Below are 25,288 nucleotides of genomic sequence, written 5' to 3'. Positions count from 1 at the left end.
ATTGGTAAAGTTGTTGTCAACTGATTCACCACCCTCTCAGTTGCCCGGATATTCATATTCAACAGGTCCTCCCAATTAGGACCCAAAATAGGAGCTCACAACGGTCCTTTAATGTGGGTGATAAATTTATCTTTGTGTCAACCTGATCCAAAAATTCTAACATTTAATGCATGTTTAGGTATAAAAGGAAGCTTACCCCCCTCATTTGGTAACTAAGAACTAGGAAAACATAAGTGAGCTCTCAATTACAAGATTAATTCAAGCCTAAGTGAGAAAGCAGTCAAATATTCATCAAGAATTGAAGAAGTCAAGTTTAAGTATTCAAGTTCAAGCATTCATGATCAACATTCTATAAAGAAATTCTACATGACCTCCTAAACCCTTGTGTGGGGATTCAAGAAAGCTTCATCAAGGTATCAAGTTCAATTTCAATCATTTTCAAATCAAATATAACATTTCCCTCGAAAGGAGAATATTCTACTTCAATTCCATTTCAATTATCATATTAGTTTCAACGTTAATTCCTAAACTAAGGTTGGACTAAGGCAAATCCTCATCAACAAAACTATTTTCTTCTTTATTTGTATAAGAAATTGTCTTAGGAGTTGCAAGAAAGGAATCTAACAAAGTAGATGATGACAATTAATTTTGAAGTTGTGAAAAGTGAAGGACCAAGATGATCACATGTCCTTAGTCCCAAAAATTTATGTCGGTCTTTTGACAGTGGATTTTATGCATCATCCTAATCTAAAAAACATCAAGTTTATCTATCCACGATATTCAGAGGACCAAGATGACCTGGTCTTGACAATTCTGCCTAAACTTTACATCACAGATTATGATCTAATTCTCATATTCAGATATAAGTTTACAACTTTGCATGATATTTGGAATATTTTGTTACTACTATTTTATGATTGTTTATCTTAGATCTAGCATTACAATTCAACCCTACTTTAAATTTAGTTTTAACTTAGACAAGGAGGATTAATCTGATCTATAGTCAACTCTCTTAGGATTGGATCAATCAAATTCAATTCCCTTCATAATATTTGGTGGTCCCAAGCAAAATTATTAGCTTTATCAATCCAAGTGGTGAAGCCCTAATTTTTCACCACATTACATTTTGGTGAGCCCATCATAGCTCATGCTTATTTCTATTTTTTTATGCTCAGATATGATGTTTATATATTTAATTCAATTTACCTTTTATTTATTCAATTAAATCATATCAATTTAAAGGTTAAATTGATAAAACCCTAGATATTTTATTAAAATTGATTTATGGGTTACATAATTCTTAAATTATATTCTTAGGTCTGATTTTTATTACATGTCATTTTAAGATTTAGAAGCATGTTGTGTTCAAATTCATAATTCACATTGCTTAATTCATTGGTTAATCAATCATGTTACAAAAAAGTTGCATTGTTTGATCATACATATAGTTTGCATTATAAAAAATTTTGTGATTTCAAACATTTGCATTCAATATTTCCTTCATTGTGCATGAGTTTTTTACCCTTATTCCTACATCCAATATTCTATTGAGAAGAAGTTATAGACTGTGGACTTCCCAAAGTTTAAATACCAACGATATGGAGCCCAAGTTGACTAACATATTCCATGTGAGTGTTGGTACTTCCTCTAATCCAACATACAACATACATAATATCATGGAGCCCCATTCACCTCACACTTCTCATGATGAAGATGATAACTTACTAACTAGGGTTACTAATGCTCAATTGGGGAATCTTGACATGGAGTTTGATAATTGTTAACAATGGATGGGCCAAGACCACCCGAATAGGGAAGCAATATCCTTGATTGAAGGGTTGAAGAGAATGGTTCAAAGTGATAAGTTAGGTATGAAAGTATTACATGGCATTGCTCATATTGTTGATACCAATATTATTCCTATCAAAAATTGTGTCGAAGCTCTTGGTTATTCTCAAATCCTAATAGTCAAGTTGAGCATTCCATTACTATGACTACATACTTGCCTAATGTACCTACATATACATCTCCTATCATGACTAACTCTACCCAAAATGTTAATCCTACACATATTAGTCATGGGGGAAATCCTATTTATTCATTTTCATTCACAAATTGCTTATCCTATCATGATGTTCAAAGAATTTTCATTACTTATTTACAAAAAGATACAAGAGATAAGCTTCTATTTTATGAATTCACCTCTTTCACACAATCGTGTGCAGTGTTTCATAACTATCAGCTTCAATTGAGCCAATTTGAATCATCTGCTTTTATGACTCTAGTTGATAAGAATGAGAGTACTCAATGATCATTTCTAAAATTCAACAAACACAACAACAGTTTCATAAGATAAATGATAACTATGAAATGAAATAAAAAGTTTCTGGATTTGATTGTGTGTAAATTTGTTATCACCAATGTTTCAGATCACACTATGTGATCCATCATTTGGATGAATGAGAGTTCAAGGAGATGATGGATCATGGAGTGTGATCCAAAATGTTGATGATAAAAAATTTACACACAATCAAATCCAAAAGTTGTTTATTTCATTATCACAGATTGTGGAAATTTGATAGAATTAAATGATAACCCTTTCAACAACATCAACACACAAGTGGTAGCCACAACACTAGGTGTGGCCCCTTTATCCAAATACTTTAGAAAATAATTAACTCCTCTTTTTGAGTCTTTGCATAGTATAATGTAGAGGTTGATTAATGCTAATATTTTGCAACTTCCTCCAGCTAAACCTATAGATGCCTCTAAGCCTCTAACACCTACCTTTGACCACAAAGCCTTTTGCCAATACCATTGTCAAGCAAGCCATGATACTAAGAAGTGTCCTAAGTTGAGGTATAAGATTCAATACCTTATTGATAACAATAGTATATCTATAGATGGTGTGAATTATAAATAGAACAAATATGTAGCATCTCCTCATCAAAATCTTAAAATATTCACCAATCCTTTACTTTCCTACTCTACCAATGTTATTGAGTCTAAGCCACTTGCATTATTTCCCAATGACTTTGGTATAGAGTCCAATAATGTTGTGAACCTTATTGAGAAACATAAACCTAAAATAGAATTATGTATCACCTTTCATCTTAGTGAGACTATTGCTACACCTAATGGACCATTACACATTACTGTGAAGATAAAAAACAAACTCTCATGAGGGGTGCTTATTAATCCAATATGTATGGTGAATGTTATTGCTAAAGAATATCTTTTTACTCAATAATTTCATCAAGTTGCATATTATAAATTTGATGTTATGATCAAGGTGTATGATGGTTTCTATTGCCCTACTATTGGTTCTATTACTCTTCGTGTTGAGGTTGGTACTTAGTGCTTAAATGCTACCTTTTCTATTATTCCTACATCGGATCAATTTCGTGTGAAGTTGGGTCATCCTTGGCTCTCTTCCATGAAAGATATTCCTTCTATAATTTATAAATGTTTGAAGTTACCTCATAATGACCACCTATCATGATGAATCATAACCTTTACCAACCCACAGTGAAGCATAAAAATTTCACACTTGATTAATTTTGTCCTAAACAACCTAAACCTTTACAACCTTGAAATGATATTATTTTCCCATCTTATCAAAAATTAAAAAAATGACATGGTATCAACATTAAGTAAACCTAGAGACCCTTCACCCATGGATAGCCTTCCTCCTAATTTGGGACTTGGACTTCTTCCTACTCATATTCCTCCTCTATATGTTATGGTCCCACCTCCCACATCTTATAAAGTAAAATTCCCAACATCTTGTATCTCTCAACCTAGTAAGTCTCCTTCTATTCCTCCCCTCACAAGGGAAGAAAAGAAGCCTACATTGATTGATCCTCAAACTTTACAAGTCTTGAGTAAAACTAAAATAAATTGTTGTGTGAGAGAACATCGATCAAGATGTCATGCCAAGGCTCATGAACTTGCTTCCCAAACCATTTCCTCCATGAAGGAACCAAATTTTGATTTATTCCCATTTGTCCAACCTTTGCCTAACCCTAGGGAGGAAGTTAAACTCAAATCACCAAACTTAAAGATGTTTAAGAAAAATGATGGTTCAATTTATTTTCATATTAAAGATAGTATTATCATTAATTAAGATGGTGGTATGGATGATCATAATAATGGTATTCTTGCTAACAATGTTGATACTAATGATTCTAATGATATGTATGATCTTGTTGAGATTAATCATGAACAATCTTCACACTTTTCAAAAGAATTAATCCTATCTCCTACCAACAAACAAAGTGACACATCATTAGAGCATGGTCCTTGTTTGGAACTTGCAATAGCTCCATCTACCATGCTTTTTGTTTCTCTTGTTGCATCTTGTCCACCATCCCTAAATAGTGTTAAGAAATATTGGGAGATAAATTGTTTTCTTGAATAGATTCATCTGTGTTGTATATTCTTATGTGTGTTTTCTTATACGTAATGTGTTTCCCTCTTGTTGTGTTGCTTGACGTGTCTTTATGTTATGTTAGGTTCTCTTTAGCTAACCCTTGCTACTCTGTTGGTGCAAGGTAATTAAGGGACCGAATTTATTGTTAAATTTATCTATTTGTATCTCAATTCTTCTAGATATGTTGTATCAATGTCATGTTGTACATGTGCTATTATTTTTAAATGTGCCTTTGTGTTGTCTACTTGGGGACAATGCAAAGTATTGAGATCTCTTTTTGGTCTCTTCCATGTTCACTCAAAAATAAATTTGTTTGTTCATATTATGTGCTCTTATTCCATTGTGTTTGTAGTTCAACCATATTTGGGGGATGAGGTCAATTCATTGCAATTATTCTTGATATTCATTATTTATCAAAAGTGCATAAGGACCCTAGCTAGTGGATTCCTTATGTACTTTTTCCTATATGTTTTGTTACCATTGCCCTTTAATTTGTATTTCCTGGGGACATATGCTTGTCTTTTAGATGCACGTATGCTACCTTAAAGCAATTGCTCCCAGTAAGGCATGCACAATCTCTTTAACATGGGGGAATACACTTCGTTCAATGTTACACTTCGTACACACATCATGAGACTTGGTTTTTACACTTTGGTCACACACCATGACATGTTTCGTACATGTTGTAGTACCAAATTTGTAGCCAATTAAATTAAGTGTTCAAGTTACTTTGCAAAATAATCCTTTTTCTTTGCAATCTTTTGCATTTTTTATTTCAATCTAGCATGGCTCATAGTAAGCACAAACCTTACTAGGCCAAGAATAGTCATTATCTTTATATCTTCTTCATGTGTTGCTCCTTTTATATTGATATTAGATTGATAAGATCCTAAGTCCCTGGGGGCTTGGTGTGTCTTGTCTCTTTGGTATCTTGGTGAAAGTTGTTCAATGTGACTTTGTACTTTACCGTGAGTATGGACATAGGCTTGAACCAAGGGAAAGGTTATTGAGATACTAATGGTTAGTTCTAATTCAAATAAAAATAAAATCACTTAAACATGCATAAAAAAAACTATTATACCTTCAAAACCTTCTCTTTCTCCTCAAATTGAGCCTTTGGTGAAGTGTAATCATGCCCTTGCTCCACTTGATTGGATTGGCTCTGTGAATCAATGTGGATTTCTCTCCACTACACAGCAACAAAGGAATGCAATGGATGAATTGATGGTATGATTGGGATATTGCTAAGTGTGGGATGAATTTGGCATTATAAGGGTGCTATGGGTGATTTCTAAAGCTCAACGGGTAGCTTAAACTTGCATAAAGATGGATTGGATTGTGAAGGGAGGAGACCCCAATTTATAGATTGGAGGAGGTCCAAATGAAGGGCCAAGAGTGATTTGAAATGGAGGGTGGAGATTGAAAGAAGGTGGGAGAGGATTGAGAGGACAAGGTGTGGGGTTCAAGAGATTTACCATAAAGGCATTTCTTGTCTCCACATCCTACAAGGTACATGGGGAAGAAATCTCCAAGTACCTTGGGAAGGAAAAAGGAATATAAAATTCCTTAGGGAATGAGAAGAAGAGTTAAAAATTTGAATAATAAGGGATGCATGGGAACAATAAAGGATAAAGGAATTTAAAATTCCTTGGGAAGAGAGGGCATGAGAATGTGCAAAGGATTTGAAATACTTTGACATGACCAAAGTTGGTGTCTTTAAGGTTTGGAAGGTGGGAGGGGAAAGCCATTTATGGAAAATGGTTGACTTGTTCCTAATCTTGGGGATTAGGAAGGTGCAAATGCTTAAAATGAGGGATTAGAGTGCAAGTAGGAAAGTTAGGAGGATGTGACATGAGGAGAGAGAATGAGTGGAGGAATATAAAATTAGATAATAATGGTAAACATGATTATAAAAGAATTAATTGGGCTAGATGAGGATTAGAAGAAATGATTTGTAAGAATCACCTTGGTTAGGTTAATTAATTCAGATTAATTAAGTAGAATTTAAAAGAAATAATGATTGGAAGGACTTTATAAGAATAAGGAAGTATTTAATTTATTGACAAATTAATTATTGGATTATAGCGATTAAATTAATTATAAGAAGAATAAGGGTAAACGTAATTAAATAGATTAATTATGTAGAAAGGCTCGAATTAATTAAATATTTAATTTAATTAGTTTTACACGTTTACATTTTGCCCCTCTTTTATGCAGCGACATAATTGGCAATGGGTAAAAGACAAAAAAGATGCCCCAACATGAAGACATGGGTGGTGTATGCCCCCTAGAGAATTTAACCAAAAAAATTTAAAAAATTTCGAGAAAATTCTTGAAAAAAAAAGAAAATGGAAATAAAGGAAGAGAAACAAAGAAAAAAGGAGAAGTTGAAAAATAATTTTGGAGAAAAAAATGAGGAAGGCAGGAGAAAAGGTGAGAAAAGGGCAAAAGAAGGCCCTATATAAGCCACATAGGGCCCAAGGAGGGGTCATTGTCACACATATAATTCATGGAGCCCATAGAGAGGAGCAAAGAAGAGTGATGGCATGCATTCCACACCATGAGAACTATGTTGAGAGGGTCCACCACTTTCAGAGACCACCCGAGTATGACCCACCGGTATGTACCTTGAGCCCGACCTTGTCTTTTAGTAGATTAGCATTTAATATGCTCATTAATGGGGGGAAATCTTGGTAAGTCATAGATGCCAATCACTGATTCGGTGTGCATTGGGGATCATCATCTATGGAGATGATCCTCATCCATGTAGATGGGAAATGTCCACTCAGACGTTGATCTATGGATCAACGTCTTTGCTGTAGGGAAAGGGGAGCATAGGGGGAGACTGCAAAATGACATCTCCACCTTGTGGATTAGCACAGGGGCCATAGTTTTGGCATCTCCACCTAGAGAAACACCATCTCTGTCTAGGAATGGCTAGGTTAGGGTTAAGGGGTATTGGCAAGATGCCTTGAGGCAAGAATTAGGCTAGAATGGGCTAGAATAAAGGTCTTAAAGGAGTGGCTTTAATGGTTGTAGGAGGATATCAATATTTTGGGATCATGGGAGCATTATCCTTCCACGATGGCATTGTTTAGAGAGTTGGGTGGGACAAAGAAGACACTACTATCTTGGTGTGGGTTAGGGTTCGTCATGCAATGGCCTCAAATTTGATGCCACACAACTGTGATGACTGCCTTAGTTGAGCACTGGCACAAGAAGACGTGCACATTTCACCTACTAACAGGTGAAGCCAACATCACTCTCCTTGATGTTTGGTGGATCCTAAAGGTCTTGATTAGAGGCGTGATCCCCGAGTACTAGTTGGAGAATGGGGAGTTCTACCTATAGAACGTGTGTTACATAGATGATCTACCCATGGTTCGCACATGCATGGTGTTGGAGAGGGTGATGGAGCGATGGTGAGGGATTCCCTGATTGGTTTTCTTCATTTGTGGCCTCATTAGCAACAAGATGATGCCTAATCTCAGTGGGCATGGATTCTCCATAGGATGGAGTAGATGTGTTTACTACATGTTGAAGGATGGTGTACAATATGCATGGGGAGTTGTGATATTGGGGTAGTTATATCATGATATGCATGTGTGTCTACCGACATTAAAAGAACCATGAGACCAACATCACACTCCTTCATATTTGGGCTTGGGAGCACATTATAGTGATATGGCTAGTAGGGGTATAGGCATGCAAGATCAGGTACCCTTATGTGGACAGGTAGATAGGGCTCCTCCATTATACACGAGTCAACACCATTTGGTTTTGGAGGCATGTATTTGATGAGATGATGGAGTTTACATGGCACCCCTACAGAGATTGCAAGCAAAGGACTCATGACATTTTTCTTGCATGGGTACAAAGCTAGTGGTTATTCGAGAGGATCATGCATGTCATTGATCAGTATCTCCCTCACAGGGTGATGCAACATTTTGGGGAGAGGTGAGATATAGTGGATGGGGAGCCTACCCACCCACAGATTACCAAGGAGATATCCACTTCGAGGGACACCATTGGACCCTTTGTAGTTCACCTCATCTAGACAAGTGCAGAGACAGTGGTTTGCAAAGAGAGGCCAGAGATAGATGATTCAGGATGCATTAAAGCCTACGCTAGATGGTGAGAGGTCCACAGGCTAGTTCGTCTGACAGTACCGGGGATTTTGGAGTTGGGTGAGATAGTGCTCTTGGTAGACGAGGTAGTCGGTTGAGAGGGAGATGGGGTTGGAGAGGGAGGAGCCGAAGGAGGGGCTAGGATCATACAGAGGGTACCTAGGAGAGGAGAGAGAGGGAAGGCAGTAGTGGCAGTGCCAGTACAAGCACAAGTATGGACACAGGTACAGGCTCCAACCTAGCAAATAGGGCCAGCTCCACAGGTACAAGGACCACCAGCAGGAGGCGAGGAGCCTATGGATGCACAGGTGGGAGAGATAGGAGCATATGGACATATCTCTTAGGCCATTTTGGATCGAGCCATTTTGGAGAGAGATACAGAGAGGGCTTGGGATCAGAGCCTATAGGATTGGCTGGCAACAAAGTGACAGATGATAGAGTAGGAGAGGGCCAAAGTTATTAGTTTACATGAAGAGCTGGAATGAGTTAGGACAGAGGGGAATGCACTAGGGAGAGACCTTGAGGCCACTCTAGCTGAGAGGGATAGCTATAGGATAGACGCAGAGATAATCTTTGAGCAATTGGATGCAGTGAAGGGTGGGGGAGGCATGGAGCAGATGAGGCAGATGGGAGATGGAGAGGATGTATGATGAGCTACATGCACTAAGGGCCAAGCTGAGAATGGTAGAGGCATACGTTGCTAGACTATAGGGGGAGAGAGACATGGACAGGCGAGCCCTTGATCCCAATCAAATGATGATTCTTTTTACTGGGTCAATGGATGCATGACGAGCCTCAAACAAGTCACTCCAAGAGGCTTAGTATTATAGGAGCCTGTATGAGAGGGCAGTACCAAAGGATCAAAGAGCTCCCATTTTGTGGAGAGGACCCAGTCTAGACAGATGTGGACTTAGACCTTAGAGGAGTCAATGGGGATGAGAGCCTCAAGACCTCCACCAGTAGGTCCCTCAGGAGGTGTTGCAGACAGGGAGAGCACAAGCTAGTGCTCAAATATATATGTGTGTGTGTGTGTGTGTGTGACATTTTGACCCTTCAGGGATGTACCATTTGTATTATGATTGGACACATTATTTTGATATATATATGAGTTATGATTTTGGTAGCGATGCATATATGGAATTTACTATTATGGACTATTTATTTTTATTTTATTTATGATGGATGATTTTATGATTTATGATTATGATGATGATGATGATTACCTGACATGTTTTTGTGATGCAGGATGTATGCCTATATGATATGTATGCACATGTTTATATCCTATGTTTCTAATGTGTTGTGGATGTATGATGGATGCATGATATTTATGTGATGTGTGTGATTATGTGATGTTATGACTATGTCTAACCTATGATGTATGTAGGGTGATATTTGAATGATTACAATACGATGAATTGATGTATGATTGATATGAGTATGCATTTATAAGATGTATACCTAATGAATATAATTGTGAAATGAAATGTTTGTATTTATTAATGAAAAAGTAGATGATGACAATTGAACTCATCTTTTGAAGGCACAAAAAGTGGAGGACTAGGATGATTGGCTCCCCTCGGTCTCAAAAATTTCAGACAATCTTTTGATAGTGAACTTTCTGCATCATCCTTATCTGAAAACATCAAGTTTGTCTACCCTCAATATTTGGAGGACTAGGATGACCTATTCCCCCCGGTCCCCAAAATTCTACTTGAACTTAACATCATAGGTTTTAATCTATTTCCAATTCTTAGATCTAAGTTTATAGCTATGCATGATATTATTACTGCTATTTTATGTCAATTTATCATTGTTTTTCCTAGATATAGCATTGCAATTCAACCCTAATTCAAATTCAATTTCAACTCAGACAAGGAGGATTAATTTAATCTCTATTAAACTATTTTAAGATTGGATCAATTAAATTTAGTTCCCTCCTTAATGTTTGGTGGTCTGAAGCAAAATTAGTGGCTTTATTAATCCAAGTGGCGAAGCCCTAATTTTGAACCACAATAGAGTCCTCAAAGACATGAATTTTCTACCAATCTAGTTTTCAACCAAGGGTTTGAATTTGTTAAACCAACTAAAAAATTTAAATTTACATATGAGGAAATGCAAAAATGTTCTTCTACTATAGTCATCTATCAAAGAGATAAAATACACAACTCTAGTTATCTAAGGAACATTAACCTGATAAAACACATATGCATGAATATAATCCAAAACCTGAGAAGACTTATGAGAGCTGAAATAAAAAGAAACATGGTGTTGTTTACCATAAACACAATGTTCACAAAAGTTAAACTCAAGATTATAGTCATCAAGGCCTTCAACAAGGTTCTTGATTTTTAGGGCTCTAAAACCCTTCTCACCAATGTAACCAAGTCTTTGGTATCATAACATTTCCTTCTAAGCTAGGAGCTTAATCTTCAAATTATTTTCACCCTTAAGAATCTTAAAACTATGACCATCAGATGTAGAAATAACAATCTTCTTTTATGCTTGATCCAATGGTGAGGATGATGAATCCAAAGCCCTTTTCTTAGACTTCACAGAAGCACTATTGCACTAAACCATGAATGCATTTAGGTTATACAAGGTGCTAATCTAAACACTCTTAGCAAGAACCATAGAGCCTCTTGTCACCTTAAATGGACAGCTAAAGAAAACAATTTGCACACCTACATCACTTGGCTTTCTAACTAGAAGTAGGTTTCATGACAAACAAGGAATATGCAAGACACCATCAATCCCTTTCTCTTTTCCTTCAGGTAATCAAACCTTGACTCTTCCACAACTAACAACCTTCAAGTGAGATTCATCACCTAGATAGACCGTACCACCATCAAACTCTTCATACTTTGAAAACCATCCACTATGTGAGGTCGCATGGAAAGGGGCACCTAAATCTATCAACAAAACATTTTTTGATCCATGTATTGCCAAGGCTATGACAAAAAAATCTACTTCATCTTGAAAGTATTTTTCAAATTCAAAATTGGAGAAATCCTATTTACCTTTCTTTTTATTCTCCTCCTTGCACTCTTTTAAAAAATGGCCAAATTTGTTGCAACTCCAACATTTTTCCTAGGAATTTTTACTAAGACTTAGATATCCCTGGAGACTTGGATTTACCTTTCTCATACTTCTTTTTCCTTTTTCCATTGTTCTACCACAAGAAACCAAGCCATACTTAGCCATCTTAGAAGATTTCCTTTGCATCCCTTTGGACAATAGTGAAGCAACCACATCCTCCATCTTCAAAGTAGTTATTGTGCTTCCAATTGCCATCACAAGGTGATCCCACAAGTTCAGCAAAGAACATAATAGAATCTTGCATTTTTCTTGATCATAAATCTTGATACCAATAGAATCTAATTGGACAACTAGCATGTTGAATGCATTCATGTGATCTGTGACATATCCTCCTTCCTCCATCCTCAGAGAATACAACTTATTTCTTAGGAATAGCTTATTTACCAAGGATTTCCCCTGTTAAATATAATCAAGCTTCTTCCAAATCTCATCTATAGTCTTCTCTTCATGGACATTTAGGAGCACAAAATCAGCTAGACAGAGTTTTATCAAACGCTTGGCTTTTTGATCCATTTTATCCCATAAATCCTGCAATGTGGTTTATGATTTTATCAAGGAAATAGTAGCCATAGATCTATATCTATGAGCATATCCTCCATTTTGAGTTTTTGCAACTCAAAATTACTTCCATTAAACTTTTCCATCTCTATTTTGGTCAATATGCTTGTCATTTCAAAGATACAACAACGTTATGAAATCTTCCTTTACAAAACTCTCATTGAAAATTGATCAACACAAAAAACCCTTATACCCAACAACAATAACAAAGCTAGCTATACTTTGATACCAATTGAAAGGAATCAAAGTGAAACATAATGATTCTAAATGTTAAATCTAATAGGAGAGATAATGCAAAAAATATTTTACAAACCATTGAACTGTCACAAATTATATAAACACATACAATTTCAGTTTTAAACAAATAAAACCATAACACCAAATTTGCATGGGAAAACCATTTAGGAAGAAACCCATACTCCAAAAGCTAAACTCAATTGTATTATCAACAACAACCAATAATTTCAATACAAATAGAGCCAATGCTCTTTCAGAGTAATTCAACACAAAATTCTAGAGAACTTTCAACACATTACAAGTTCTTAGAAGATATCCAAATTTGTCATGCAAAATACACTAAGAAGCCACATATTTATAGAGCTCAACACAAGTGGAGAGAACCCATGGTTTCCAAAAGCAACTCATATGCTCAAAACGTAATTTACCATTTCAATGACAAGTTACACATAGAAACTTTCTAAACCATTAACTCGTGAATCACCCATAATGATCATCTTGTCATAAGAAACATCTACCTCACACCACTTGTCAAAAATGACCTCCACCATAAATACCAATTTCCATATAATAACTTTGCATGACTCTTCCATCGAACTAGTTATCATCATAGTAAATAAAAGAAACAATCATAGTTCCATCATAGCAAACCTATGACACTAGTCCCCTCTTATTAGGACTTCTAAAGTGGGTAAAATAAATAATTGAGTAATAAACATGTTTATACTTTAAGATTGAGACACCTTATGTTTTGGATGAAAATGGAATCGGTTAGATTTAGGACCTAAATCCACTTTCACACAAGAATTTTTTTTAAAATAGAAGAACTATTCCTCTCAGAAATAATGGTGGAAGATTATTTGAAAACACACTCACAAGATATTTGTGTAGAGATGAAAAAAAGATGATCCAATTGGTCAAAAATATAATCAAGATTGTATCCAAATCATCTCACTTTTATTAGAAAATTTAATAGGTTTGGTTCTTCTAAGTGTTTGTCTCATTTTGCGTAAGAATAAACTTGACATTCTAAATTCTTGGATCCACAAGCATTGGAATACGAAAGAACCTAAAGGAGTGATTGTCCTTGACTAACTCTTGTGAAAGAGATTCAAGGGATACTTCTAGGGTTTCTATTCCTTTGCTACTATTGGAATGGACATGTAAATTATGGGAGAATGAAATACTATAATGAAAGTACAAAAAGAAGCAAATGCAAAGATATTGTAGCAAACTAGCAAATAACATAACTAAGATAGTGAGAATAGACGTGAAAGAGGGATCTAACTATGCACCTATAGATAAAACCCAAAGCTGAATTGATAGGACTACGACGCTAGATGCCCTAATATTTTGAGCTATAATCTAAAGATCTGAATCTTGATGCAATCTGAGTAGCAATCCTAAAATATGGAGTTGAACTAGGAGGAATAAGGCATTGGGAACCTTGGTCCCTAAGAACCAAGCTGAAATTTTGATAGGAGACTTGTACCTTCTTCCTAAGTTTTCCCAAAGTCTTATAGCTTTGTCAGATACGTATAGTTGCACTTGCAAATAGAAAATGGTAGGGTTGTGGCTATATAGGGGTTTTCCTCGATCAACCTCCCTATTTTGGGATTTCAACCTCCACAAATAGCTGGTATTGTAACTAGAAAAGTGTGTGTGTTCTTGAATCATATATGTGTGTAAGATTGCTATGAGATAAATGTAAACTAGAGTGTAGTGTACACCCTTGATTTGACCTATTTTGACTAGAGTTGAATTTTATATTATGCTTGATACACTTATCTAGACTATATGTGATGATTTGGATGATGATTACTCATATGCTTCAATTACTTATTATTGATGTTAGACACTATTGGACATATGCTATTTTGATGATCTATATGGATGTTGGTACTATCATGATTGATCATGTGATTTGATGACATATTTACTTGATGGATTTTATATGCTCACTATGTGATGGATTATTGATAGATTAGATTTATCATGGTTTTGATGATGATTATGATTACGTTAACCCTACTTCATGATTACATTTGATGAGATGTTTATGAGATGTGTTTGACTGTCTTCATGATATAGATGATTCCACATCACTCATTGTGAGCGAGATGTGTCGTTGCGATTCTCTATCACTTGCTTGTTCTATATATGTATATGTGGTATTGTCATTCTATGGTTGCAGGACTTTGCAGGTACCAGACATCGACTCCACCTAGCTTCACAGGTCTGAGCGTGTCTTTAATTCCAATGGCTTATGTGGTTCAGAGATAACATGAGTTCCCCTCACATACTCTAGGTCTAAGTTGTTCACCATGAGTAGTCAACATCTTGACATAATTCGCCATGTCAGTTAGTAAGTTTGGTCTTCTTGGTATTGCGAGTTCGGTTTATGTCGATTGATTTACTTGATTATGTTAGAGTAATTATGTGGCTCTTGATGTGTGGTTTTATATTTAGTAATGTTTATTTTAATGTATTTAATTTATTAGTTTTGAATATTTAATTATTTGGCATTTATATTTATTTGATCGTTTATTGATTTTATGATTATTTAATATTTGGTAAGTTTTATTGTTGTTTAATATTTATTTTATATTTGTGATTTAATCCTTAATGGTATTTGATTATTTAATTATTTATTTGAGTTTCTATGGTTTAGTATTTATTTGATTCTTTATTTTATTTTATTAGCTTTTGGTTTATTTCATTTTAATCTCCATTTGGATTATCTATTTATAGCTTATGTTTATTGAATAGTTTGAATTTTATTTCCTAAGAGGGGTGTATGAACACATTAAATTAAAATAATAATAAAACATTCCCACTTAGCCGGATAAGTACATTTTATATTACTATACCTACCCTTTACTCTCATTGGTTAAATACAAAATGGGAGAATAAATTATAATATATGGTGGGTTGGTAAAATATATTCCAAAATGGAATATTTTGATTGGCCAAGATTGAGGCTAGGGTTTTTGGTTATTGTTGGTTTTTATTTTCATTCCCGTGATGGTTTTCGGGTGGGCTATTCTCTGGAAATTTTTCTAGAAAGCATTCTTCCCTGGTTTTGGATTTCTTTTACTCTTGGTTTTGGCTGGAGCTTGGCTAGATTTTTGGTTTGGCTTTGTGGGAGCTCTTCTTCAACTTCATTCCATCACATCAGGTTGCAGGTTGGAGTTATTTACTTTTGCATTTTGATTTTAATGGTTTCTCTGTGTATGCATTGTGTCTGCAAGTGTTTTGCGCTTGGGTTGAAATATTATGTTATTCTATAGTTTTAATATTGTTGGAGATTAATATTTGGGGAATAAACTTTATGTTATAAGAGTTTTTATATAATTGTTGGAGAGATATATTTGGTTTTTCCTGTGCATGTCGTCTCTCGGCTCTGTGAAATTCTTGTGAAAATCTCTGGTTGATGAATCTTTTGTTTGTATGGGAGTTGAATGGATATTTTTCCCCTTGAGAGTCTTTTGGTCTAAAAGTGATTGGATTTAGTTTCATTGGTTTGTTTGTGAGTTTGAAAGGGTCTGTATGCATTTTGTCGTGAAGAAATTTTGTTTGGATCTCGAGTTATAGTCTGAATTTATTAACCTCGTTTATACCTATGTATTCCTCATTTTTGGGCGTCTCTATTCATGTGTTTTTCGAGCCCCTTTGTTTAAGTTTGGAATTTATTTTTCTGCCGTAAGTTTTCTAAGTTTTCTGTGTGAAATATGTAAATGCGATGTTTCAGTGAAAGCATTGTTTAAATGTGTAAAAGCGTTGTTCTGTATTGTGTTTGCATTGTTTTGCACAACATAGGTGATGTCTTAGAAGGCATAAGCACGAATCTGGGAATGCATGTGTTGTCTTAGGAGATGAATGCGCGATTCTGGAAATGTTTGCGCTATCCTACGGGATGAAAGCGTTGTTCTATTGGACAAAAGGGTTGTTCTATGGGATAAAAGTGCTAAACTGTCTATGTTCTGTGTTTTCTTAGTTTTGGTCATTTTTGAGGTATTGTCCCGAGTTGATTTTTGTACTAGAGGCTTTATTTGAGGTCTGCTAATATTTTCCAGTTCTGGGTTTGATCAGTTTGATGTATTTTAATGGTTTTAAATGTATTTATTTCTCTATGTCTTTGTGGATATTTTAGAATCTCTCCATGTTGATAAGCCATGGTTATATTGAGATGATTATTAAACTATTTTGGACCAGCAAGTGAGTTGGTCTTGCTGTGATGTTAACTTTTACTTGATGGAAGCATTTGATGGCTTGATATGCCTTTGTTTATTGCTAGCCAAAAGGCTCATTTTTCTATATTGAGGTTGTTGTAGCCTTGCATATGTTGTAAGAGTATGTGTGGAAGTTATTGGTTGCATTGAGTGTTATTTTCATGTGTTTATTTTGGTTAGAGCCTCTTGTGATTTATTGTTGGGCCATGCTAGGGGGAGTGGGCTTCCTTGTGATGATCGGGGTCATGAGAGATAGGTTTTCTTGAGTTTCCTTGTAAGGATGCATGAAGTCTAGACCACCGGGGCACAGTGGAGTTTACCATGATTTGTAAATAAGTGATAACCTAATAATTGATGGGTTGGGTAGCTAGATTAATTAATAAGATGATAAATTGATTTGAGCCTCATGACTTAGTCCTAGGCAGGATGTTTTAGGATAAGCATGAGAAGGTCGTGGAGTTGGTAAGCTAATCTCCCTTAGTCTCTCATAGGTTGAGATGGCTCCACATGTCCATCAGGCTAGTGCCTTATGTTATTATGTTTGAGGATGGCATGTGATGACACTCCACTCCTACATGTGTCCCCCTTTATGATTTATGATTATACTTATTGGATGCATTTATGTCTTGATGAGTTTTATGCCTCTGGGATTTTATTCTTGTTGTATTGTGCGAGGTTCTTGCATGAGAGTCCTTGAATGGTTAGTCTCTTTGGTTATAAGTGTCAGCTTAGGTTTAGAGTGTGTGTTGGGGCCTTGTGTCCTCTCCTAGCATGGGGGGTGGTTCCTTTGGTTCCACATGGTCGAGAGGTTGGTGCTTTTTAGCCATTGGAATGTTCTCTTGGATTCTTCTTGCATGGATGTGGTTTCTTCTTCATGATGGACTATGGATGTACCTTGTAGCAGATTTATGTAATGAATAATATGGAATGCATGTAATGTAATATTCTTGTATATAATAGATGGATTTTTGTAGTAGAAAGAGCTATGCTCATGATGTATTTAATGTACTTGTATTTGTAAGATGAATTGTAGTTGGAATAGAAATGGATTTGCATTATGGTTCAGTTGTATTATTTCATGGAATGTTTAGAGGCAAGTTAGAATGTCAAATAATCTTGAAAGAGGAACATTTGTAGATTAATAAATGAATATGTTGGAAGGTGTTAATTAGATCTAGTGAATATGAATGATTCATATAGATGCATTGGTAGAAAGGAAATTATGCATATCACGAGGAATAAATAATGTTGTAGGTTGCATATCTCATGGTTAGAGAATTAGAATATGATGCATTGACTGAAGATGAAATATACCTATCATGTGTGTAGTATGTTATTGTGGTAAAGAATTAGGTAATGATTTTGAAGTACCCTAGGGAAAGGTAAATGATGTTATGTTATTTCCGCTTGCGTTATTTGATGAAATAAGCAATGATGTATGTTCATATTGGTTAATTGGTAAATGAATGTAAATAGATGGAGATGTTATGTGTTGCATTAGTTGTTATTAGATGTTAATTAAGAAAAAAAATATCTCCATTTGCTTGTTGTTGTTTAGTTTCTCTGGGGTATTTTGGTGGGCATTACATAGAGTTCTATCCAAATGCGTTAAAGCAAACCCTAAATGATTGTAATGAAAATTTGTTAAACCACAATTAGGACGCAAATATAAATCAATAATGTAAGTCTAAAAAATAATGTGATGTAGATCTAAAGCTGAATGTAGAGGATTAATAACAACGTGAAATCATACCCAATCCTTAGAAAGAGGTACAAGCCAATCAACACTTTGTGATTCCCTTATTATCTTTCAATGTCTCTTGAAGCTTCCATGGTTGATGAAGACTTGATGATGGATGAATTTACTGATCTGAGACTTCACCTCAGGTAGAACTTTCACTTCACAAGTACCTCCTCTTGAATGGCTAGATAGGATCCCCAAATGAGGAAAGGATTTACCTTATATATGAAACCCTAGGTTTGAATTTAATAAAAAGATGAACTAGAATTGATATAATTTGGCATGAAGTGAGATTTGAATTAGAAAAGATCACCAAATTATCCTCTTAAAATTTAGGGAAAAAAATGTGGGACCAAGTAGTAGAGATTCACCCTTGTCCTATCATCTTTTTTTTGAATTTTTAGGAATGCAAGATAATTGGGTTCTGATACCGAATCTAGCTCTGTGGCTCAAACAACAATGTGTAGATATGTAGGATGTTCTTTGATGATTTAAATTAGGGTAAGATTGGGATAAAAATTAGGATTAAATAAAAAGGGACAAACCTAGGATCAAGGGCCCAATTTTATGATATGTGAATTGATATGAAAGGACCTAGGTTTGAAAATTTATTTATTAAATGTCTAAATAAGTCCTATAATGCATAATGTATAACGCAATGGGACATGCTAAGGTGAGTGCTAACTAAGTGTGAAATCAGACAACCTAATTAAGGGTGCACAATTTATGATGCTACACCTTAATCCCAACAACCTTTGCCAATTTGGAAACACTAATTTCACAATATTTGGTTGACTATTATTGAGCCTAGGCTTACCCACTTTTCTTGGTGTATTCATTTATAAGGCTTACCTATGGGCTTCCACCTTTGGTATATGGGCATTATAGACCATCATTGTTAGTTGTATGGCTCACTAGAGTCTTTTAAACACCTATTCTAGTTTTGTTACCATACTCAATATTTGTGGAGTCAGATTCATGACTTTTTATACCCCTATCAACTAGAACCTTTTTACTAGCATACCATTCTTTTAGGGGATTCACATCACATTCCCTTCAATTATTCCAAAATTTGACATGCTTTCATAGTGGAAATTATTTTTCTCTTATGGAAAGACAGAAATGTTATTTTTATTCATAGTTCATAACAGGCAATGGCTACAACTTTTATTCAAGCCCAACACCACTCAGTATACTCCTAACCATTTCCATCAACATTTTGTTCTTCATCTGTACAACTCCATTTTGTTATGGAGTGTATGGATTTCTCTCGTGTCTCTCAATCCCATGGTCCTTACAAAACCTATCGAATTTTGATGAAAAAAACTCACCACAATTATTAGTCCTCAAGCACATAACTTTTCTACCAGTTTGGTTTTCAACCAAGGATTTGAATTCCTTAAATTGACTAAAAACTTCAAATTTACTTCTGAGGAAATATACAAACGTCCTTCTACTATAGTCATCTATGAAAGAGATAAAATACACATATCTAGATATCAAAGTAACATTAACGTGACTAAATACATCAACATGAATATAATTCAAAGCCCTAGAGGACTTGTGAGAAATGGAATAAAAAGAAACATGGCATTGTTTAACATAAACACAATGTTCACAAAATTTGAACTCCAGATTATAGTCATCAAGGCCTTCAACAAGGCTCTTATTTCTTAGGGCTCTAAGACCCTTCTCACCAATGTGACTGATTCCCTATTGTCATAACATTATCTTCTTAGTTAGGAGCTTCATCTTCAAAGTATTTGCACCCTTAAGGACCCAAAAAGAATGACCATCGAATGTAGAAATAACAGTCTTCTTTTTTGCTTCATCTAATGGCGAGGATGAAGAATTAAAAGTCCCTTTCTTGGACTATTGCATTGAACCGTGAATGCATTCAACTTATACAAGGTGCCAATATAAACACCCTTAGCAAGTACCATAGACCCTCTTGTCATCTTAGATGTACCACTCGAGAAAACAACTTGCACACCCACATCACTTAGCTTGCTAGTTGAAAGTCTCTTTCGTGCCACATAAGGAATATGCAAGACACCATCAATCCCCTTCACTTTGCCATCAAGGAATCAAATCTTGACTCTTCCATGACCAATAATCTTCAGGTGAAAGCCATCACCTAGATACACCTTCCCAACATCAAATTTTTCATTCTTTGAAAACCATCCTTTGTGTGAGGTCATATGGAAAGAGACAACTAAATCTATCAACCACACATTTTTTGATGCATGTGTTGCCAAGGTTGTGACAAAAGTATCTACTTCATCTTTAGAGGGTTTTTCAGAGTCGGAATTGGAGAAATTATTTTTACCTTTATTTTTCTTCTCCTCATTGCACTCTTTTAAAAAATGACCAAATTTGTCACAATTCCAACATTTCACCCTGGAATTTTTATTAGGAGAGTTAGATATCCTAGGGACTTGGATTTACCCTTCTCGTCCTTCTTTTTTCCTTTCTTCATCATTCTACCACAAGCAACTAGGGCTTCTTTAGCCATTTCAGATTATTTCCTTTGCATCTCTTTAGAAAACAATGAAGCAACCACATCCTCCATCTTAAAAGTGGTTGTTGTGCTTTCAACTGCCATTACAAGGTGATCACACGAGTTTGGAAAATAACATAATAGAAGCATGTATTTTTCTTGACCATAAATTTTGATACCAATATAATCTAGTTGGGCAAATAACATGTTGAACACATTCATATGATTTGCAATAGATCCTCCTTCCTCCATCCTTAGAGAAAACAACTTCTTTCTCCAAAATAGCTTATTTACCAAGGATTTCCCCATGTGTTTTTCTTGATCATAAATCTTGATACCAATATAATCTAGTTGGGCAAATAGTATGTTGAATACATTCATATGATTTGTAACAGATCCTCCATCCTCAGAGAATACAACTTCTTTCTTCAGAATAGCTTATTTACCAAGGATTTCCCTAGAATAATATAATCAAGCTTCTTCCAAAGCTCAGTCAATGTCTTCTCTTTATGGACATTTAGGAGCACATAACCAACCAAATAGAGCCTTATCAAACCCTTGGCTTTTTGATCCATTGTATCCCATACATCCTACAATGTAGTTTGGGGTTTTATCAAAAAAACTATAGTCTATAGATCTCTATCTACAAGTATATCCTCCATTTTGAGTTTCCACAACTCACAATTATCATCATTAAACTTCTTCATCTCTATTCTGGTCAATGTGCTTGTCATCTCAAAGCCACAACAAGGTTTTGAAATATTCCTATGCAAACTCCCATTGAAAATAGATCAATGACAAACTTATAAGGCACTGAGAGGGGGGGGGGGTGAATCAGTACAAGCAAAAACTTAATAAATCTAATAACAACTTTCACCAACTTGAAAATCAATAAGCATGTAAGAAATGTAACCGCATAAGCAAACATCCAACAAAGCATGCAAACCATAACATAATGATTTTTCACGTGGAAACCCAAGTGAGAAAAATGATGATGGGAATTAGCACCCACAATATGTTTTTGCACTCTTTCAGAATGCGCTCGGTTAAAGGCCTATCCCGATTAAGAGTAGACCCTGTTAGGAGTCACCCGGTTAAGGGATTTTGCCTCAGCCCTATTAGGAGCTCTACCTTGTTAAGAGTAACCTTGTTAGAGGATTTCAAACTCAAGTTAATGAGCTACCCGGTGAAGGGATTTACAATATTGAACCTGTTAGGATCTACCCAGTTACAGGATTTCAAACTGTTGTAACTGTTAGGGAACAACAGGGCAAATGATCTGATTACAACACTTCCTTTCTTGCTAGTACAGATCCTTTTCAACACAACTCTGCTACACACATGAAAACACTTCAAACTAGTTCGGCAGTACCTTCTTCTCAAACTAACGACACAAAAACTCTTCTCCAACTAGCCCTAAATACACTTTTTAGCTAGGGCGGCTACAAACCCTAATTACATCAACAAGATACAATGAATCTATATTTTGAGCGGCAAAACACTCCGCCAAAATACATTACAGTTCATTACAACAAATTTATAGATGATTTCCATTGTTGAATGATCACCACACATCAATTTGATAAGAAATCAAACCCTTGTTTCATTCTTCTAAGAACTTTGTTGTTTCCCAAGAAATCTAATCTTTGTACAGGCTCAAATACCATCTTATCATTACACACAAATTATGACACACCATCACTAAGTTATGATCATGATAAGATCCACCGCCAAACCTTAAATCATTACCGGTTAAAGATCTGATACCAATATTCATTCTTCTTCACAGAGTTCATAACAGTCAGTTATAAATGTGCTTTCCAGTTCATCAAACTTGATGTGATTTCAATCATAGCCTCATGCAAATGTTATGAACATATATTCTGAACTGCAACACCGAAATCTTCTCCAATCATCTGTACCAGTCACTTGATCATCGCTATGTTCCTATTTACCAGTTTTACAGTTTTTCTGCCTAACTCATTCCACCACTAGTTAGGCTATACCGGTAGGTCTAGATGACCTATATGACTAAACAAACATGGTTGCCATCAATGACAACATAAATAAAGTCATCAAACATCCTATTACAATTATATCATCATCATCAAGCCAACAATATCCCCTTGACATCATATACCTAATCATATCAACTTTACCAGTCATCTCATCATCATTTCCTTCAGTTATGCCAACAATCAACACAAAAAATACTTCTACCCAACAACAATAAAAAAGTTGGCCAGACTTTGATACCAATCGAAAGGAATCAAAGTGTAGAATAATGGTTCCAAATGTTAAATCTAATAGGGGAGATAATACAAAAAACTTCTTAGAAACCCTTGATCTATTACAAATTAGTTGCCCCCCACAACTAAAATTCCTCATGAATGCGTGAACACCTGGGACCTCTTATGCTAGCAGGGTGAGGGAGAGATAAAAGCATACAAATTTAGGTTTAAAAAAATAAAACCATAACACCATATTTATGTGGGAAAACTCTTTAATGGAAAAACCCATACTCCAAAAACTAAACTTAATTGTATTATCAATAATAACCAACAATTACAATACAATGTATAGAGCCAATTCTCTTCAAGAGTAATAATAACAAAGTGTACTAAATAACTTTCGACACATACAACTTCTTAGAAGATGTCCAACTTTGTCATGAAAAATACTCTAAGAAGCCACATATTTATAGAGCTCAACACAAATGGAAAGCGCCTATGGTTTCTAAAACCAACTCATACGCTCAAAAGATAAGTTACCATTTCTATGACATGTTATACAAAGTAACTTTCCAAACAACTTACTCATGACTCGACCATAAAATCATATTTCATATGCAACACCTACCTCACACCACCTATCAAAAGCAAGCTCCACCATAAATACCAATTTCCAAATAATAACTCTTCATGACTCTTCCATTGAACCAGCTATCATCATAGCAAATAGAAAAATCTATCATAGTTCCAATATAGAAAACCTATGACACTAGTCCCCTCTTTTAGGAATTCTAAAGTGGGGTGCAATACATAATTGAATAATAAACATTTTTAGACTTTAAGGTTGAGACACCTTAATCCCAACAACCTTTTCTAGTTTGGCAACACCGATTTTACAATATCTGGTCAACTGTTACTAAGCCTAAGCTCACCCACTTTTCTTGGTGTAATATTTTCCACGGCTTGCCTATGGACTCACGCCTTTGGCATATGTGCATTCTAGACCCTAATTGTCCATTTTGTGGCCAACCAAAGTCTTTCAAACACCTCTTCTAGTTTTATCATCGTGCTCAACATTTATGGAGTTAGATTCATGACTTTTTATGCTCATATTGGCTAGAACCTTTATATTTGCATATCATTCTTTTAAGAGATTGGCCTCACATTCCCTTCAAGTATTCCCAAATCTGACATGCTTTCATGGTGAAATTTTCCTTATAGAAAGATAGAAATGTTGTTATATTTTCTCACAACTCTATTGATACTATTGTTTCATGTTTTACTAAAGCCTATATTTGTAATAGTTCTTCATATTCAAGTTGAAGCAAACGTTTTACTAAAGACTATATTTGTAATAACCTTTTAGAGCTATTGCATCACTAGGGTGATGTCCCTTGTATTGTGGCTAGCCACCCCCCCCCTCGAATAGTTTATCTTCTTGTGGTTAGTCTCTGCCTCATGACTATAGGCATGGCCACAACTTTTCAACTCAACATTCACAGTCTCCCAAATCTCAAGTGCCTCAACGTCACTCTAATTGTAATAACCCACCTTACTTAACCCAACAAAATTTGACCACTTTTTTTTTGTTTAATTTAATCATTTGTGTTTGATTCAATCGCATACTTTGGGCATCCATCCATTAGGGTTAGGAATTCATCCATCCGGGATGAGCATCTAACCATACGGGTTAGGAATCTGTCCTTACGGAGCAGGGGATTTCATCTATCCAATATGGGATAGGCATCTACCCAATTGGGATAGGAGGTGCTCTGGCCAGAGACTTAGACTCATTGGGACCATTCGGGTCCTAAGTCACTCACTAAGTACTACACTCTTCTAATAGGAGTGCACCGAGGTCGCCATCCTTAGGAGAATTTAAAATAACATAATACAAGCTTGAATTCCGCCTTGGAATTTGGCTTAAAGCCTCGGGAAGTCAAGCGAATCCATACAGGATTCCTTCTGAGTATGCATTGAATTACTTTTTCCTTTTCATTATACTTATCTTTCAAATTAGGTTTCTACTCAATCCTTCTTCTTACCAAGCCTAGACCCCACCCACGTACGCCTGAGTACTAGGGACAACTTCATCCCAAGACAGCCTTCATACCCGTTTCGACATAGGATC

The sequence above is a fragment of the Cryptomeria japonica genome, chromosome 1 (assembly GCF_030272615.1).
Source record: "Cryptomeria japonica chromosome 1, Sugi_1.0, whole genome shotgun sequence".
Lineage (NCBI taxonomy): Eukaryota > Viridiplantae > Streptophyta > Pinopsida > Cupressales > Cupressaceae > Cryptomeria > Cryptomeria japonica.
The sequence above is the reverse complement of the archived record's forward strand: the minus strand, read 5'-3'. Positions refer to the sequence as shown.